At 39.9% G+C, this 20,925-nt stretch overlaps 1 long non-coding RNA gene across 2 annotated transcripts in view; it reads left to right on the forward strand.

The window, feature by feature from the left end:
* Positions 1-20,925, forward strand: part of LOC143662307 (uncharacterized) — a 132,318-nt gene that overhangs the window by 70,696 nt on the left and 40,697 nt on the right. Inside the window, exon 2 of one of the 2 annotated variants that reach the window (XR_013165277.1) lies at positions 5,402-5,479. The exons of the other annotated variant lie outside the window; for it this stretch is intronic. This is a non-coding gene — a long non-coding RNA (uncharacterized LOC143662307). The remainder of the gene's footprint in view (positions 1-5,401; positions 5,480-20,925) is intronic. 2 annotated transcript variants of the gene reach the window in all.

Raw genomic sequence — 20,925 nt, forward strand, 5'->3', positions numbered from 1 at the left:
ATATTAACTCCTTCAAATAATTTGCTTTCACTGAATCTGTCAATACTAAGCTCCTTGGTGCATATGAATGATGGTGATGAAGCAAGATGTATGATCCCTCAAAGCCCTAAAGTTTGAGGAAATGCTTCCTCAGCAGAGAGGTTGGTCTCCTCATGCTCTGGTGATGGTATAAAAATGGTACTGCCATATAAAAATGGTACTGCAACACATCACTGTTTTTCAAATAAGTTTTATTGAGATATAATTCATACACCATACAATTCACCCATCTGAAGTGTATACTTCTATGGTTTTTAGCATATTCACAGAGTTGTACAACCATCATCACAATCAATTTTAGAATATTTTCACTAGTCCCAAAAGAAACTCCATACCCTTTAGCAGTTACTCCCAATGTTCTCTTCAACTATTCCCCCCATCTCAGCCTGAGGCAACCATTACTCTACCCTCTGTCTAGATTTGCCGGTTTGGGAAATTTCATATAAATGGAATAATATGGGTCTTTTGTGACTTGCTTCTTTCACACTGCACAGTGTTTCAAGGTCCTTCCATGTTGTAATATGTATCAGAAATTCATTCCTTTTTATGCCTGAATGATTTTCCATTGTATGGATATGATGTATGAGTTGGACATTTGAATTGTTTACACTTTTGGCTATTGTGAACAATGCTTCTATTTACATGTTTATAAGTTTTGTGTGGCTATGTTTCTATTTCTCTTGAATATATACCTTGGAGTATATATGTTTTCCAGTGTCTACACCATTTTACATTACCATCACCAGAGCATGAGGGTTTCAATTTCCCCACATGCCCTCCAAAACCTACTATAATCTCTCTTTTTTATTATAACCATCAAAATGGGTACAAAGTGGTATCTCATTGGTATCCTATGACTAATGAATGCCATCATCTGACTGATAAAATGTGGAAAAGATCAGCTTTTCTAAATGTCATTTCTGTAGAGAATATTTCTTTTGCATAGGCTTTTCTCAATGAAGCAGACATCAAAGTTACCATTTTTAAAAATTAAGATAATCCACCCATCTTACATTTTTATCCAGGTGTTTCATGCACCTGTGCCCTTTATTCCTTTTTTAAAGATTTTATTATGGTAACATATATACAACAAAAATTTCCCATTTTAAACACTTTCAAATGTTCAATTGAGTGATATCAATTACATTCACAGTATTGTGATATCATTACCACCTTCCATTAACAAACTTTTTCATCACTCCAATGGAAACTTTGTACCCATTAAGTTGTAACCTTCCACCCCCTTTTCTCCCTGATAACCTGTAATCTACTTTCTGTCTATATGAACTTGCATATTCTAATTATTTAAAATAAGTGAATCATACAATCTTTGTCCTTTGTGTCTTGCTTATTTCACTCAATATGATTTCTTCAAGGTCATCTGAGTTATAGTAGGTATCAGAAATTCATTTCTTTTTTTTTTTTGTATGCTGTATGGCAGGTCACATTTCATTATTTTCCCATGTGAGTACCCTGTTATTGCAGCATCATTTGTTGAATTTTTGTTTGTTTGTTTTGCTTGTTTGTTTGTTTTGGGGGAAGTTTATGGACCAGGAATCTAACCTGGGTCTCCCTCATGGCAGGTGAGAATTTTACCATTGAACTACACTTGCACCATAAGAAATTCATTCTTTTTTGTAGCTAAATAATATTCCATTGTATTTATGTACCACATTTTATCTCCTCATCTTTTGATGAACACTGGGTTCCTTCCTCCTTTTGGTTATTGTGAATAATATTGTGAATATGAACACTGCTGTATAGATACATGTTTGAATCCCCATTTTCAATTCCTTTGAGTATTGAAATACTTAGGAATGGGATTGCCCAGTCATGATTCGATATTTAACTCTTTGAGAAACTGGCACACTGTTTTCCACATGAGTTGCAACATTTTACACTCCCACTAACAATATATAAGGTTCTTATTTCTCCAAATCCTGTCAACACTTGTTATTTTCAATTTTTTAAAATAATAGCCATTTTAGTGAGATTTGATTTTTTTATTTTGATTTGCATTCCCTTATGACTAAGGATGTTGAGCATCTTTTCATGTGCTGAATGGCCATTTGTATGTCTTCTTTGGAGAAATGTCCATCATAATTTAATTTCCAGCTATTTTCTCCCATTCTGTGGGTCTTTTTACCTTCTTGATAATGTCCTTTGATATGCAAAAGTTTTAAATTTTGATGAAGTCCAGTTGATCCATTGTTTCTTTTATTGCTTGTGCTTTTGGATTCCATTGCCCAAAACCAGGTCCTGAAGATTTTCCCTATGTTTTCTTCTTAGAATTCTATGATTTTTAACTTTAATATTTAGGCCACTGATCCATTTTGAGTTAATTTTTGTATCTGGCATGAGGTAGGGGTCCAATTTCATTCTTTTGCATGTAGCTATCCAATTTTCTCTACACCATTTCTTTAGGAGACTATTCTTTTCCATTGAGTGGAGTTAGCAAGCTTGCAAAAAAAAAAGCCTTGGCTATAGATGTGAGAATTTAAATCTGAACTCTCAATTCTATTTTGTTGGACTATATGTCTACCCCTATTCCAGTGCTATACTGTCTTTACTACTGTAGCTTTAGATTTTGAAATCAGTGTGAGTCTTCCAACTTTCTTTTTGTTTTTTTGAGATTGTTCTGGCTACTTGGAGCCCCTTGCAGTTATCTATGAACTTGAGGATAAGCTTTTCTATTTCTGAAAAAAAAAAAAAAGACTGGAATTTTCATGGGGATTGCATTGAATCCTTAGATCATTTTGAGTAGTATGGACATATTACCAATATTAAGCCTTCCAAACATGAACACAGATGTCTTTCTATTTATTTAGAGTTTTCTTTTATGTGGTGTAAATCTTTGGCATCCTTGTTCAAATTTTTTCAAAAATGTTTTATTCTTTTTGATGATATTGTAACTGGAATTGTTTTCTTGATTTCCTTTTCAGATTGTTCATTTCTGCTGTATAGAAACACAACTGATTTTTCCATGTTGATATTGTATTTTCCCCCATTGCTGAATTCATTTCTCAGATCTTATATCATTCTTGTGCATTCTTTGGGATATTCTATTTATAGGATCATGTCATCTGTGAATAAATATAGTTTTACTTCTTTCCAATTTGGATGCCTTTTATTTTTCTTCTTGCCTAATTGCTCTGACTAGAACTTCCAGTATGTTGTTGAATAACAGTAGTGAATGTGGGCATCCTTGTCTCACTCCTTCATACCTGGGCCACACCAGCACCAAGCCCTACCTGCAACTTTTCAAAGGCCATAAACATTTATACCCCCCTCCATAGTATCTTTAGTAAATCTTTATAAGAAGTGTTTTGTTAGTTTTTCTTAGGCAAAATTCACATAACTGTAACAATTTTAAAGTGCATTGAAACATTCACAATGTTGTGCAGCCACCCATCTCTCTCTGGTTTCAAAACTTTTTCATTACCCTAGAAAAACCCATATTCATTGAGTAATCACTCCTTTCTCCCCTCCCCCACCTCATCCTCTGGTCTGCTCGCTGTCTCTAGAGATTTGCCTATTCTTGATATATCATATAAAAGGAAGCATACAATATATGACCTTTTGTGTCTGGCTTCTTTCACTTAGTATGCTTTTGCAGTTCATCCAAGTTTGTACCATAAAGCAGTACTTAGTTCCTTTTTATGGCTGAAAAATATTCCATTGTACGTTAAGTAGGAGTTTCAAAATGCATATTAAATAAGTAAAGTAATAATCCTTTAAAAGCTGTATTTACATTAGCAGCTGTTCTCAGAAGATATACCTCACGGAGATATAGAATGTTGAATAGAATACTAATATTCTAATCAATACCCATATAATATTATATTCTAATACCCAATAGAATATACACTGTACTGAAAATAGCAAGTGTCTTAGTTTTCTAGCTGTCAGAATGCGATAATGGCTTTTTAAAAAGGAGAATTTAATAAGTTACAGGTTTACAGTTCTAAGGCCATGAAAATGTCCTAATTAAAGAAAATGTCCTAATTAATGCAAGTCTATGGAAATGTCCAATCTAAAGCATCCAGAGAAAGATACCTTGATTCAGAAAGGACAGTGAAGTTCAAGGTCTTTCTCTCATCTGGAAAAGCACATGGTGAACACAGAGTTGTCAGCTAATTTCCTCTCCAGGCATTCTCCTTCACGTCCAAAGGTTTCTGGCTGGTAGACTCTGTTTTTTGGGATCTTGTCATTCTGTAATCTTTCTCTGCTCTCTAGAATCTCCAGTGGTCACTGGCTGGTGGACTCTGTGGTTCTCTTGGCCTCGTGGCTCTGCTTGGCTCTGCTGTGGCTTTCACATCATTCTCAAAAGACATTCTCTCCAAAAATACCTCCTCTTTTATAGGATCCCAGTAAACTAATCAAGACTCATGTAGAATGGGTGGAGACACATCTCCATCTAATCAAGTTATTGAGTCACATCTCTGTGTAGATAACCTAATCAAGTTTCCAACCTATAGCACTGAATAGGGGTTAGAAGAAACCACTGCTCCCACAAGATTGATTAGGATTAAAACATGGCTTTTCTAGGGTACATAAATCCTTTCAAACCAGGACAGCAACAAACCAACAATGCCCTGACTTCCCAAACTACAAATATATAAATCAGAGGTTGTAGCTCATGACAAAAATTCTGAGAGAATGGGGAAAGTTGATGAGTTGAAGCAGGCTATTTGACTTTTATCTTCTAGACTGATTTAGAATCTGCTGAAGTATTTTCCAGATCCAAGTGAAAGAAGTAGGACTCCTGTGATAGTGAACTTACCATTGATCAGTTCTGAGGAGTGGAAAGAACATGAGGCTTGGAGTTACGAGACAGTGATTGTAGTAGTATCAAGACTGCTGCAGCCAGCTGTGTGACTCTAGGCAACGCCACTTCTGTAGATCTCAGTTACCTTATCTATTGCCACTATAAAGTGGGAATGGGAGGGGGGATGAACTGTATCTTTAAAATAGGTTCTGTTTCTTAAATCAGAGAATATTAGAAGGGATATGAGTGTTTTCTAATAGTCTGTGATTAATTGCCTCCCTCAAGCTTCTAACCTCGTTCCAATATAACACAACAGACTTCTTCCACATGGCAACATGGCATCCTCTGTACCAATTATTTTACAGTATGATCTGCAAACCATCTCCATGAGAAACCTGGGGGTAACTATTTAAAATGCTGTTTCCAATACCCTATCCAAGACTTACTGAATCAGGATTACTGAGAATGGGGTCACAAAGTGACATTTTCATAAGCTCTCAAATGACACTTATGCAATTAATAATTACTATTTATTACCATGTGCCTGTATTATTTCAAGTGGTTTATAGTCATTAATCTATGTAATTCCCACAGCGACTCTATGAGGTTGTTAGCTCCACTTCACCGAGAGGGAAACTGAGGCACAGATTTTCTGGTGCAGGTGCAAAACTGGTAAGTGATGAGTGGGTATGTAAACACAGTAATCTAACTGTAAACTCTGTGTTCTAGACATTATCCCATTATTGGACGTCAAGAGGCAAAGGCAGAATGTTACTTTATTTGTATCTCCCAAACAAGCTAGGAAGCTGCATTTCTCCACTCCTGGGTCAACCTTAGGTAGATGGCATTGCTCATTTGGTTGCTCTTTAATAAGGAAATATTTTATACAGATATTGAAATATCTAGCCCAGTATATCAAGATTCCAGACTTTCACCCTCTCTAAACCTTCAGTTCATTCCCAGTTCGGGCTTACCTCAGGCTGCGAATTTTATAGTGGGTCAGGAGTTTGGGGTAGGAGTAGTGGAAAAGTAAAGAGGAGAGATGCACTTCTTTCTTGACTGGTACTGATGTAATCTGGCTTTGGGCCTTCTTTGTCCCATGATGCTTGTTTTCTTGCCATTCCTCACTGCGATGAATTCAGCCAGCTGTACAGTTAGAGAACATAGTCACCCGCATAAGAGTGTCCTCACTTCTGACATCAATTGCATGTTTGGAAGCGCCCCCAAACAGCCCTTAGGTCTGATAATTTGCTAGCAGGACTCACAGAACTCACTGAAAGCTATGATATTCATGGTTTATCACAAGAAAAGGGTAAAGGTACAAATTAGCCAAAGGAAGAATTTGAATAGGGTAGAGTCTTGGAGGGTTACCAAACACAGAGCTTCTGGTCATCCTCTCTCCATGGAGTCATGGATGGTGCTACCTCCTCACAACCACAATGTGTGTGTGACATGTGCAGAGTATTGCCAAACAGGGAAGTTCACTAATCCTGTGGTGTCCAAAGATTTGATCACATATGTCAGAGATATGTTCATATACTGACATATGTTCATATACTGCCTCCATGGCTGACCTTTAGTCTCCAGCCATTCTTAGAAGTCAGGCTAGGGCGGTGCAATGTTAGCTTAGTGGGAGGATTCTCACCTTCCATGCTAGAGACCTGGGTTTGATTCCCAGTACCTGTCCATGCAAAAAAAATTAATAATAATTCAGGCTAATATCTTTAATCCTTAGCTCCTCCAGAGGTTGGAACTGGTACAACCTAACCCAAAGCTCCCACCATAAATCACAGTGCTAGACTGTACTATGACCAAAGTCTCCAGGCAAATAAAGACATTCCTGTTAGGCAGGACCTTTGAGGGGTTTAGAGATCATCTTCCAATAGCCAAAGGCAAAGGCCAGACCTCTCTTTGGGTAAGACTAGTTCTTCAATGTCCCATACTCTCTCACACATACATGGAACCTTCAACTGTAGTTTCCTGTTGCAGGTGAAGCCTGCTCCCACTGTCACTCAGAGTTGTTCCCTCCCCCTAGTTTCTGTATCTTTTGATATAGCTTTAACATTTTCTCACTGAGGTGTCCTCAACCCTGTCAGGATGCCTTCTTGGTCCAGGTTCTTTTTAAGAGGGCTCATGGCCAGTTTCCTTCTAGACTGTGAGAATTATTCTTTGCTCCTCCACTAGGGAAGGGACAGCTCACTTTCTACACAGTTTTCTTTCCTCTAGCTACAGTCTGTCATCCTAGTTCCAAAGACCTGACCAGGCTTGTCAAGTGATTCTCTTGAAGCTTCCATCACTTCTCTAAAGAAGTTATCATTCTCCAGTCTCTTTGGCTTTTTATTACATAGCTGGCCTGATCTGTATAGGTGGTGTTCTAGTTTGGTAACTGCTAAAATGCCATATATCAGAAATGGAATGGCTTTTTTAAAGGGAAATTTATTAAGTTGCAAGTTTACAGTTCTAAAGCCATGAAAATGTCCAAATTAAAGCAAGGCTATATAAATGTTCAATCTAAGACATCAGAAAAAGATACCTTGGCCAGTGACATTCAGAGTTTCTCTCACAACTGGAAAACCATAAGGTGAACATGGTGACATCTGCTAACTTTCTCTGCAGACTTCTTCTTTCATGGAGCTCCCCCAGGGGCATTTTCCTTCTTCTTCTCAAAGGTCTCTGGTTGTGTGGGCTCACATGGTTCTCACGACTCTGCTGGTAGCTCTGTGGCTCTCTCCAAAGTGTTTCCTCTTTTAAAAGATTCCAGTAAACTAATCAAAACCCACCTGGAATGGGTAGACTCACATCTCCCTCTAATCAAAAGTTAACACCCACAATTGGGTGCATCATCTTTCCATGGAGATAATCTAATCAAAACATTCCAGCCTACATTGTTGAATAGGGATTAAAATAAGTGATTACTCCTACATGATTGGATTAGGGTCAATACATGGTCTTTCTAGGGGACATAATCATTTCAATCCAGCACAGTGGTCTAGAATGGTGCTACCCAATACTGATACCCAGTCTGTGAAAATATAAGTACAGAAATGAAAAGCATTTAGAAATATTTTTGGCAATCTGTCATAGTCACATGTTCTGAGCATGATTTTGGATTTTACAAAAGTATCATTTTATAATGAACTCTAATGGACTAGACCACATGAACTTACAGTTCTAGAGGCCTAAGATACACAATAAACATAAATAGGTAAGTAAATGATATAGACTAATAGAAGATGATATATTGGTATGGAAATTGGACATACAAAACATATCTTTTGTGGAGCGAGTTGCTATATGGTGCATCTTGGAGACAGTCTCAGGCATAATAAAGATTTTCAGCAAATGACGACTTTATTATTTACACAGCACAGAGATTGCAAAAGAGCAAGGGAAGAGATTCCATCATGGCTGGTCTCCCAGGAAGGCCAACTGTTTGGATCAGTGTTGGTGTATGGCAGCTCCTCACACCCCACTTTGCATTGGAAAGGAAAGACAAATCTGTGCTCCCCATGGATTAGGTATTTATAAAACCCATGCAGAAGGAGCATATTTCTGGGTTTAGGCTATGGCCAGGCCAGTCATTCCATTTCCCCTGGACTGTGAAATGGTAATACATTGAAACATTTGCACACAATAAAAAATAGGGGTGGGTGGGTAGGTGAGGGCTGGCAGATGGCCACTACTTCCCTAGCATCTTTGCATATGGGGTACTTTCACCCATTGTTTTATTCCTAGCCTTCCTGGTCTCTGCTGAAAGTCTGAGGAAATAGGGAAAAGTCTTATTTATCCTGTTACAGTATAACTTGAAAGCAATTACTCTGTACAATTTGGATACAATTAATATGCCCTGTTGATCCAGAGAGTCTAGAGGCTGCCTAATGCTTCTAAGTCATTAATAGTGGCAGTATGACTTGATCCTGCCTGGATGTGTTGATTGCTAAGGAGGTGTGTACCTTCTAAAGAATAGCTGTTTTGCAAACTGCATGGTGGTGTCTCCCAGCCCCCACTTAGTCACATACAAACCTTCAGCTATGAACTCTCTGTTGGATTCCCTCCTGAACATAGTTATAGAAACTGCAGATATATGGCTGGAAAAGCTAGTTGGGACTGTTTAGGTATGTTAGATAGGTGGGCCAACTCAGTAATCAGGTCTTTCCAACATGACATATGGGCTATGGAGAGGCAACACAGTGGCTCCACCTGCAAAGCAGTGCCCAGGCTGGATCCACAGCTCCACTTACTACTACAAAAACAGTTCTGCCAGGAAAGGCAGAATTTATATAACACAACATGGTACTTGAGAAAGAACATGGGAATCTGGCAGAACTGTGTTTGAATTCTGCCCTTTTTACAATTTAAGTTTGGCCTTGAGCAATTTATTTAACCTCTAAATCTCCATTTCCTCTAAAATAAGAATAGCCCCACCTATCTCACAACACTGTGTATGGCACTCAGCGCACTGGGAAAAACTGGGGAAAGAACTAACTAACATTTGGGACCATCTGAGATACTAGATGTTTAATAAATCTTGATTCCTTTCCCTTCCCTTCAGTTCATTCAAATGAAATCAGAAACTCCCTATCCACCTACCCCCATTTTACTGCCTATATTAACATGACTTTACTATGCCAGAATATTCTTGCCCAAGAAAATAACCTGAATGCTCATTACAGGAATTGATACCATAAACCCTTTCAATAGTTGGGTCCACCCTATCTGGCACTCAACAGAGAAACTAGTCTCTTTGGTGAGAAGGTGAGTTTTATTGCAGGTGTGCATGTAAAGAACTAGAGGAAATCTTTTCCAAGAAAGTTTGAAGTGATAAAGGGCACTGAGGCTTTTGTAGCCCAAGGAGACAAAGAAATGGCAAGGGTTCAGAGGAAAACTGAAAATAAGAAAGAGAAGAACTACACAGGATTCATTTAAATTGAATAATGGTCATTTGCTTCATTCGTATTTAGTCAGCACATCCTATTATCTTATAGGTCCTCTTCGCTTTGCTGACTGTCCAGGCATCTCAGATCTTCAAGTCAGGAAGGTGCTGATTTATTAGTCCATATGGTGTTTCTGGTGCCATCCCATCCTGCTTTAGGATGTTATCTCATTCCTGCAAGTGAAGTTGAGGAATTCTGGCAAATGTAACTAGGACCAGAGAGTAAAATTTTGAGATTAGATCAACAGCAAGCTATCCCATCAAGAGCTTTGAATCAAAGCTACTTTAGTGAAGTGATTATAATAAACATTTTCTAGCTACCAAAGCCTATACAAAGCATTTTCCAGATAAAGCATTTTTCCAACTATCTAGCTATCTGGATTTCCAAAAGGACCATCAATTCTTCAAAAGGATACATGAACAGACAGTTTATGTCCTAAGATTCTTCCTTGCTTCAGAACTCTCACTATCCATCCTAAACCATTTAAATCATGATTTTTGTTGTTCATGGTCTGGGAATCATAAGTCATTATTTTTATCCAATCCTAATCAAAGTCCTATCTGGAAGTGATTATTTTCATTCTTCCACAGGGTGAGAGCTTTCCAAGTGAATTTTACTGGAATCTGGTAAAGGACAAGACTTGGATGTTAAAGACCAAATAGATAGCTAGAGAACTCTGAGAAAGGTTTGCCTCCCAGAGGCATGTGTTTACATTTCAAAGGAGGATAAAACTGGAAACTGGGGAGACATTCCAGTGTGTAAACACTGGGAGGTTAGTCTTATATTCTCCCTAGAGACATTTATTTATATTCCAAAGGGCAAAACCCAGGGATCTTCTCTTCTCTCCCCAAGGAGAATTTGTTTACTTTAGAGTGATGCAGTCTCTCTTCCTCAGTGTAAACTGCCAGATTGGTAATTTGTACCTGCGGTACAAAAAGGCCCCTTTCTTCAAACAGGTATAATCTGCTGGCTTTTATCACTCCAGAAGAGAGAAGAACTGAGGTATGGGAAATGATTAAGGTTATTGCTATAATTAATGATAAGCTTACTTGATCCAGAAACCTTATGTTTGCATTCAGTATAGTAAAAATAAAGATATTAAAACTTAGCAACACCTCCCCCAGCCCTCTCATTGAAAGAATTGCTTTAAATCAAGATTCAAATTCTCAATGAATTCCAACCTTTTCCTTTTCCCCTCTAAGACAGTACCACAGTTTTGCCAAGGTAATGTTCTCCCTTACCACACTAAACAATAAAGTCAGCTTTGTCTTACTGACAGATATGTGGATGATAGTTAAGAAGCCAATATTTGTTTGACACAGCCAATATTTATTGAGTGCATATTAAATGCAAGGAACTGTTCTAGGTACTTGGACTGCAACACTAAACAAAAAATAATAAAAGGCCCTGACCGCATGAACTTACAGTTCTAGAGGCCTAAGATACACAATAAACATAAATAGGTAAGTAAATGATATAGACTAATAGAAGATGATATGCTGGTATGAAAAAAAGAAAAGGTAGAACAAGTAAAGGGGATCAGGAATACCTGAGGAGGGGAGGTAAGTTGTAGGATCACATATGTGAGCTTTGAGAAAAAGCTTGAAGGGAGTGAGGGAGTGAGCCAACTGAACATGTGAGAGGAGAGTGTTCAGGCAGAGGAAAGTCAATGCCCTAAGTAGGAAAGTGAATTACTCCCTTGAGAGTTTGTCATGGTCAGGTTCATGTGTCAACTTGGCAGGCGGTGGTACCTGTTTAGTTGGGCAAGTGCTGGCCTGTCTTTTGCTATGAGGACATTTCATAGAATTAAATTATGGTCACATCAGCTGCATCCACAGCTGGTTCCATTTGTAATCGGCCAAGGGAGGTGTCTTCTACAATGAGTGATGCTTAATCTAATCACTGGAAGACTTTTAAGGAGGATTCAGAAGAGACAGTCTCTCTTCCTCCTTCAGCTGGTGAGCCTCTCCTGTGGAGTTCATCCAGACACTCCATCAGCGTCATCAGCTTCACAGCCTGCCCTACAGATTTTGGATTCCATGGTCCCATGTTTACATGAGACACTTTCATAAATTTTATATTTACAGATATTTCCTATTAATTCTGTTTCTCTAGAGAACCCTAACTAATACAGAGCTAAAATCAGATTTTTCAAAGCATTCATGAAATTAATGAGTGATTCCAAAATTTTTCCTTTAAATCTACTGGGAAAATGACTTGTCTGTTTCAATATCCACATTGATTTTGCAGCTCAGTTCCCATAAGAAAAACAGCACCATGGCAATTAATATGCAAGAAACAGGAGTTAATAAATTATACTTGACATTTCCAGAAATGTCAAGGTTATTAGCAAGCTAAATATTTTACAAGATTAGTAGGAGGAAAATTTTACAATGAAGGCAAAGTTGTAATAACAAAAGATATTGAAATGCCTGCCTTTTTTCAACACACCAAACAGAATCAGATCTCAACCTTTAGAACACAATAGAAGGATGTTGTTGATAGTTTAAAATGTCTTCACTTTGATAGTTCTTATTTTGCTAATTAGTAACACTAAGTCAGATTCAGCCAGTAAACAGGCACAGGGCACCTAACATGTCGGATACCTAGGATGCTGGGCAACAAGTCTTGCCCTTGGGGAATTCACAGTCTGAAGACAAAAGCATGCAGATAAATAATTGCAATACAAAAGGTAGGCAACACAAAGGGTCAGTTCATCAGGGTATCAATGAAGCTCACAAAGAAAGGAACTTTGGAGATGGAATTTGGAAACTAACAGTGAACTAACAGTGTTGACTCTGTATCAAGCACTGTACTTTTTTTTTAAATTTTTTATTAACGGAAAGAAAAAAAAGAAATTAACACAACATTTAGAAATCATACCGTTCTACATATGCACTCAGTAATTCTTAACATCATCACATAGATGCATGATCATCGTTTCTTAGTACATTTGCATCGGTTTAGAGGAACTAGCAACACAACAGAAAAAGATATAAAATGTTAATATAGAGAAAAGAAATAAAAGTAGTAATAATAGTAAAAAACAAACAAACAAACAAGCAAACAAAAACAAAAACAAAACCCTATAGCTCAGATGCAGCTTCATTCAGTGTTTTAACATGATTACTTTACAATTAGGTATTATTGTGCTGTCCATTTTTGAGTTTTTGTATCTAGTCCTGTTGCACAGTCTGTATCCCTTCAGCTTCAATTACCCATTGTCTTACCCTGTTTCTAACTCCTGCTGGACTCTGTTACCAATGACATATTTCAAGTTTATTCTCGAATGTCCATTCACATCAGTGGGACCATACAGTATTTGTCCTTTAGTTTTTGGCTGGACTCACTCAGCATAATATTCTCTAGGTCCATCCATGTTATTACATGGTTCATAAGTTTATCTTGTCTTAAAGCTGCATAATATTCCATCGTATATATATACCACAGTTTGTTTAGCCACTCTTCTGTTGATGGACATTTTGGCTGTTTCCATCTCTTTGCAATTGTAAATAACGCTGCTATAAACATTGGTGTGCAAATGTCCATTTGTGTCTTTGCCCTTAAGTCCTTTGAGTAGATACCTAGCAATGGTATTGCTGGGTCGTATGGCAATTCTATATTCAGTTTTTTGAGGAACCACCAAACTGCCTTCCACAGTGGTTGCACCATTTGACATTCCCACCAACAGTGGATAAGTGTGCCTCTTTCTCCGCATCCTCTCCAGCACTTGTCATTTTCTGTTTTGTTGATAATGGCCATTCTGGTGGGTATGAGATGATATCTCATTGTGGTTTTGATTTGCATTTCTCTAATGGCCAGGGACATTGAGCATCTCTTCATGTGCCTCTTGACCATCCATATTTCCTCTTCTGGTAGGTGTCTGTTCAAGTCTTTTGTCTCTTCAATAAATGGTGCCTAGAGAACTGGATATTCATAAGTAAAAGAATGAAAGAAGACCCGTATCTCACACCTTATACAAAAATTAACTCAAAATGGATCAAAGATCTAAACATTAGGTCTAAGACCATAAAGCAGTTAGAGGAAAATGTAGGGAGATATCTTACGAATCTTACAACTGGAGGCGGTTTTATGGACCTTAAACCTAAAGCAAGAGCACTGAAGAAAGAAAGAAATAAATGGGAGCTCCTCAAAATTAAACACTTTTGTGCATCGAAGAACTTCATCAAGAAAGTAGAAAGACAGCCTACACAATGGGAGATAATATTTGGAAATGACATATCAGATAAAGGTCTAGTATCCAGAATTTATAAAGAGATTGTTCAACTCAACAGCAAAAAGACAGCCAACCCAGGCACTGTACTTTTTAACTCAGTGCTTATTTAATCTTTTTTAAATGCAATTTCATTGAGATATATTCACAGCTCATATAATCATCCAAAATATACCATCAGTGCTTCACAGTGTCATCATATAATTGTGTATTCATCATCACAATTGATTTTTGAATATTTTTATTACTCAAGGAACAATAAAAATAAGAATAAAAATTTTTTAAAAACCCAAACCTCCCATACTCCCTATGCCCCCTATTTTTATTTTTTGTGCTTATTTTCTTACTCATTGTAAGACTCAAGCTGAGTTTAGCTTTCACACAAGGTGACGTAGGCAGGGAAAAGGGAGGGCATCTGATGCAAGCCTAGAATTGGCACCAAATCCTTAATGGCTAGGGTCATTAAAGTATAAAATATAATCAAAGGGGGACTCTTCGATGGTAAGTTCAAATTAGTTAGACTATCCAGATAAGCTGTAACCTCTGGAATATCTAATTAGCAGAGAAACAAGGGAGGGGGCTGTGCGATAGGCATAGGTATAACCATTCTGACATTCTATTGTTTGGCATGCCAGCCACCATTTTTGGGGTAGGCACCTGTTCTTGCAAAACCGTGACTAAATTATTTTCTTCTCCACTATTGGGTGAGTGTTTATTCTCTTTCAAGTATGGTGTTCTTTCTAACAATTTGGGGGCTTATCCAGAATCCAATACTTCAAAAGAGGACTCCCAGGGAGGTTGAAGGAAAGGTGCACCCCACTGATTGAGCAGTCTCAGACTCCACCGTTGGGGGCCCACCTCTGGCAGCCAGGACCTGAGACTGGACACTGGGATCCACTGAGTGTGAAGAAGAAAAGGGGACGGGGAAATCTGCCTCACAGGGACCAGGCAACTCTGTGTACAGACCAAGGTAAGAAAAAGGCTATTAAGTATTGCCTTGGTGGTCAGGATGAAGTCTGATGAGCCTGGTGGTGAGTAAGCAAGTGTATAGTCCTAATCTGCAGTTCCCCTCTCCTGTGAGGGAAAAGGTCAGAGTTGAATGAAGTGAGATGGTTCTGAGACAAAGGAACCCAGACAAGACTCAGAATGGGTAGAGGTAGTTGGCCAGCCAGAGGAAAAGGGAGGGGGTATCTATAGCATCTCCCTGGGAATATTCCCCCAAATAGTCCATAGGGAGAATGTTGGAACATTGGCAGACCAAGGGAAAGAAAAATGTACATTTGGATAAAGAAAGCATTGTGCCACCTGATGTAGTCTGGCCAAAATCAAGGCAGATGAGGATTGGCTTTGTGCAAGATCTTTAAGCCCTCACTATACAGGGGATTAAAACTGGCTATACCCAAATCTCAGAATTTAAATAAAGCCTTTGTGGTGGCTTAAGGAAAAGACAGCTTAAACTATCCAGTAATTTTTAGTCCTTAAAAGGGACTTGAAGAAGCTACCCAGAGTTACTGATATTCTGGTAATTTTCTAGTTTTGTCTCTTTGGTTCAATGGAACTATTTCAAAGTGGTATGTGACCACTTGATGTGGAGTCTGAGTTTCTATATAATAAATCCCTTTGTCAAATGCAGGAATTGCAGACTTACTACTAATAAAAGTGAAGCAAATGGGTAAATAAAACTATCTTGATGTGGGAGCATTTTCCCATAGTTTAGTCTTGATGAAAGTGTCAATGCAGTAATTGGACTCCTAAGAGGGTTACGGTGTCTTCTCTCAGGACCTGCCAACTACTTGTGAGCAATATTGGCATTATTTGACATGGCAGAAAAGATGCCTGTTTTCTGATTTATTTAGGCAGTAGCTGAGCCAAGTGATTAAAGAGACACAAGGGATTCTTGGTTAAACTAAAAATGCATCTATTCCAGCAAAATCATGTTGAGTATTACTTTTCTTTTTTTAAGAATTAACTTAAGAAAAACTCCCTCTGCTTACCTGCAAAAGTTGAGGGAACAGGTGAAGAAATATTCAGGGATGGGCCCTGATAGTCCTCTGGCCCAAGGGGCCTTGGGCTGACAATTGGGAAAAGATCCAGAAAATAGATAGGTGGAAGCATAAACCACTAGGAGAGTTACTAAGTCTTGAAGTGTGTTTTAGTTGTGATGTTTGACTGTATTCATCTTTACTGGTGATGACACCCCTTAAGACCCATTGGGCTCCTTTCTTTGCTTACACATTTTATTTTAGATGCAGGATCACCTGTTCCTTCTTTGGCACAAGTGTGGGCTTCTGCTTGTTTGTCTGCTCTGAGGTGTTGTATGAGGGGAGGAGGGGAGCAGGCGCAAGGGGGGGTGCTCAGAACTCCTCAGTGTCAAGAGTATGCAAGGACATGCTGAAGCTCTTGACTTTGAATCTGCTCTGGAGAAGCAATGCAAGGGAATCAGATAGTCACTGGGTGTCTCCTAGGTGCCAGTTAGCAGGGGTCTTGTTTACTCAAGTGAAGCAGATAAGAGGTGCTAGAACAGGCCCTGCTTGCAGTGGCTGCAAGGCATGTGTCAGCCCCAGCAGCTCTGTAACCACTAGTTGCATGCTGGGCACTACTGCATGGAGGGACCCATGGTCTCTGCCAAGCCCAGGAATGCAGGCAAACCAGAGCCACCTTTCAGACTGAGGTGGGTGGGGGCAGAGGCACCGGGACTCAGAGCATGGACTTGGTACCTACCCAGCTCCTGCCTGTAAGCCCCAAACCCCTCTGCCATGCAGGACTGACCCCCAGGCTCCCAGGACTGTGCAGCTGCTGGCCCCTCTGGCAATGGGGACCAATGCCAGGGATGGGCCTGGGCCAGGAATGGGCTTTTAACAAGGGGCCAGTGCAAATGCTGGCTGGGTGTTTCCTAGGCTGTCCACCAACTGCAGAAACCAAGTCACCTAGCTGGATGCCTTTGCCTGCCATACCATTGATTATAGTAGGTTGTGAAAAGGAAAGAGGAAAGCAGAAGCAACAAGCTAAAATCATGTTGAGCATGGTTGACCAAATGGTCAAGAAAAGATTAAAGACAAAGCAGAGAGAAGACAGGCAGAGGCGAGATAGAGAAATATTCTGGGCCAAAGAGGATAAAGGAGCAAGGAGGGCACAAGACTCAACAGGGTGTTATCACTGTGGGAAATCTGGTCATTTCAAAAAGGAATGCCTGAATTTAAAAAAAGAAGGTCAGGGGATACCCTTGATGAATTTTGAAAATTAGGGAGGTCAAATCCTCCTCATCCCAAGAGCCCACTAGGAGACTTTGGTAGATCCAAAGGTGGGCCCATATCAGGGAGAATTTACATTTTTGGTGGACACTGAGGCAGTTTGATCTTCTGCAATCTGTATCGCAAAGGGGATTGAATTCTCAAAAGGGGAAAGATTTAAAGTCCCCATTTTCAAACCTACTAATATCTGTTGGGAATATAGCCAAACTATAAGCCTGCTGTACATTCCAAAAGCTGGGGTAATATCTTGGGAAGGGACCTAATAATACCCATGGGACTGGCTAATGGGCACAACCTAAAACTACTACACAGAAGGCTAGCCAGAGTGTTGCAGCATCTGTATAAAAAGAGCCACTGCCAGTAGGGACTGGGAGGGACAAGCATTGGAGGAAAATGGCTTTATAGGCAGAACTATAGAGGCTTGGGTCTGGAGTTGGGAGGCCTTGGGCTGGGAGACCAGACCCATACAAGCACTTGGAGAGTGTGAGTTTGCCCCAAAGGCAGAGGATGGGCCTTCCACCTCACAGTGAAGGAACGGTGCCACCCTAGACCTTGGAGAGGGTTGAGAACATTCCTTGGGGATTGAGGAGAGCCTGGCTACCACCACATGGAGGGGGTGACCATGACCATGTGCCCCAGAAATAGCAGAAAGCCCAGATGCAGCCCCAATGCTTAGAGAGGGTGGAGCCTGTCAGGCACGGGGTCATTAAGGAATCTACACGTGAAAGCTAGTCAATGCAACTGGATTTATTGATCAGAGCAACAGAGTGAGAGCCAATGCAAAGGAAGGAGATGGCTCTGGCCTTCATTCTGAGGGCCAGATTTTTGAAGGTGATGTGAGCTGCAGGTATTACCAGGCATTATCAGGCTGAACAAGACCATGACCTCATGCTCATGGTTATCTTGTGTTGCTTCTGGTCTGGGGCATTGGCACCTTCATGCTCATCTATATTGCTGCTACATCAGGTCCTGTCAGGGAAACTGCTGTAAGAGAGAAGCTGAAAAGGTCGCAGACTCCATTTTATATGTCAAGTTGTTTTTCAGAGACCTGACAGAGCAGAGAGGTGTGTGGTCTCCCCATTGTTTCCCAGGGCTGCATTTGAAGAGAGACAGGCCACCGTATAGGCCCTTGGAAAAGGTGGGACTGCCGCTTTCCGAAGCCCCAAAGATAAATGACTCTTAGACTTTACAATCTAATGAAGTTTGTGCTGGAGTTTTTTGAAACTGCTTGAATCTGGTAACCCCTATGCACCTTCCAATTTCTCCTTATGTAAATGGGAATATGTATGCTATTACTGTCCCTCCTTTGTATGCTAGCAGCAAATAATTCATTTTGAGTTTTACAGCCTCAGAGCCAGAAGAGAACTCTGCCTTAGGATAGACCATGCCAGTAGCTGACTTTGCAAATGACCTCTTCCTTAAGAATTATATAAGGGCTTTCTCATTTACTCTGCCATCCTTCAGGCACCTTGGCATGCTGGCCCAGACCTAGCTCTTGAATTTTCTGCCCATCAACACCAAGCTCCAACCAGCCTGGGAAGGAAGTTGACAACTGAAATGACCATCCAGACAGCAGAGAAAGGCTGGAATCACTACAGCCAAGTAAAAGGACCAATACCTAATCTGAAGGATAAGTACTCAACAACACAGTCTGATTCCTGGGAAATAACTCCAATTTCAAACCCTTAAAAATCACATTATGGGTAGAGTGAGGATCTTGAATCAAGAAGTCAGCTTAGCAATGTGCATGTTTTAGTTCGTCCTCCAAAACAGCTACTAAATAACCAGAAACTGTACAGAACAGTTCCTGGGGCCACAACAGTGACCAGACACACAGCATACCCGAGTCTGGACCAGCTGGTACAGCTGTGAGCCCACCCAGACCCGTGAGTTCCTCAAGTGGTGGAAGCCGGTGCTCTCCACCACAGGCTGCTTCCCAGTGGGGAAAGGAAAGGGACTTTACGAGCAGCAGGGGCTGAGCCCAACCAAACACCAGTTGTGGAAATAATTAACAAATTCTGACTACTAAAAATAGGCCCCCAGCTAAGGTGAACCTGGTCAAAGCAGAGGTCACTCATTTTTGCCCCAGTACCAAGGGGGCAGCACTGACAGAAAAAGGAAACAGAGGTTTTTGTGGCTGTGTTTCTACAAAGGCTTGACTGCCCTTGGATACAGCAGCAGGGCTTTTCAGGCTGCAACTGCCCCAGACATAGGCAGAAACAAGCTCATTTGAGGGCTTGTCTGGAGCCTGTGCCTTCCCCAGGGGAGGGGTGAAGCCCAACTAAGGTAGAATCCTTCCCTCAAGGAATTCAGACACCAAGGCTTGGTAATTTGAAGCCATTAAAACCAGCCTAAAACCTCTCCTCTGTTTCCACCACACCTCCAGCAGGGAAAGTCTGCCAAAATTAAAGGTACCACATCATCTTATGCTGGTGGGACCTGCAGGCAGACAAACACTGCATACTGGGCAGGATAAGAAAAACAGAGTCCAGAGACTTCACAGGAAAGTCTTTCAACCTGCTGGGTCTCACCCTCAGGGAAAACCAATGCAGGTGACTCTTTTCTCCTGATAGGAGGCCAGTTTGGTCTGGGAAAATCCGGCTGCAGACTATAATACCTAAGTAGACTCTCCTAAGGGTTGGTGAGTGAAGGCACCATACAAGCAGGGCAGGAAACAAGATAACAAGAACTGAAAAATTCTCCTCTGTTAAACAAAACCTAAGCTAGAGGTCCAGAAAAAGATGAACTGAATGTCAAAGAACAGATAGACAACAAATTCATCCAGCAAGAAAACCCTAGGTAAGAGAATTGAAAGCAACCTCCAGAATAAACTAGTTAAGGTAATTAAATGTCTAGACACCAGCAAAAAATAACAAATCACACTAGGAAAATTGAAGATATGGCCCAGTCAAAGGAACAAACCAACAATTCAAATGAGATACAGGAGCTGATACGAACACACATGGAAAACCTCATCAGAAACCAAATCAATGAATTGAGGGAGGATATAAAGAAGGCAAGGAATGAAAAAAAGAAGACAAAAGTCTGAAGAAACAAATCACAGAGCTTATGGGAATGAAAGATACAGTAGAAGAGATGAAAAAAATCAATGGAAACCTACAATGGTAGATTTCAAGAGGCAGAATATAGGATTAGTGAACTGGAAGGTGGAACATCTGAAATCCAAGAAAAAGAAAATATAGGGAAAAATGGAAAAATATGAGCAGGGACTCAGGGAATTGAATGACAATGTGAAGCACACGAATATATGTGTTGTGGGTGTCCTAGAAGGAGAAGAGAAGGGAAAAGGAGGAGAAAAACTATTGGAGGAAATTATCACTGACAATTTCCCAACTCTTATGAAAGACTTAAAATTACAGATCCAAGAAGTGCAGCATGCTCCAAAGAGAATAAATCCAAATAGATGTACTCCAAGACATTTAATAATCAGAATGTCAGAGGTCAAAGAGAAAGAGAGAATCTTGAAAGCAGCAAGAGAAAAGCAATCCATCACATACAAGGGAAGCCCAATAAGACTATGAGTGGATGTCTCAGCAGAAAGCATGGAGGTGAGAAGACAGTGGGATGATAGATTCAAATTACTAAAAGAGAAAAACTGCCAACCAAGAATTCTATACCCAGCAAAATTGTCCTTCAAAAATGAGGGAGAAATTAAAATATTTTCAGACTAAAAATCAC

Source organism: Tamandua tetradactyla, chromosome 2 (genome assembly GCF_023851605.1).
Source record: "Tamandua tetradactyla isolate mTamTet1 chromosome 2, mTamTet1.pri, whole genome shotgun sequence".
NCBI classification, from domain to species: Eukaryota; Metazoa; Chordata; class Mammalia; order Pilosa; family Myrmecophagidae; genus Tamandua; species Tamandua tetradactyla.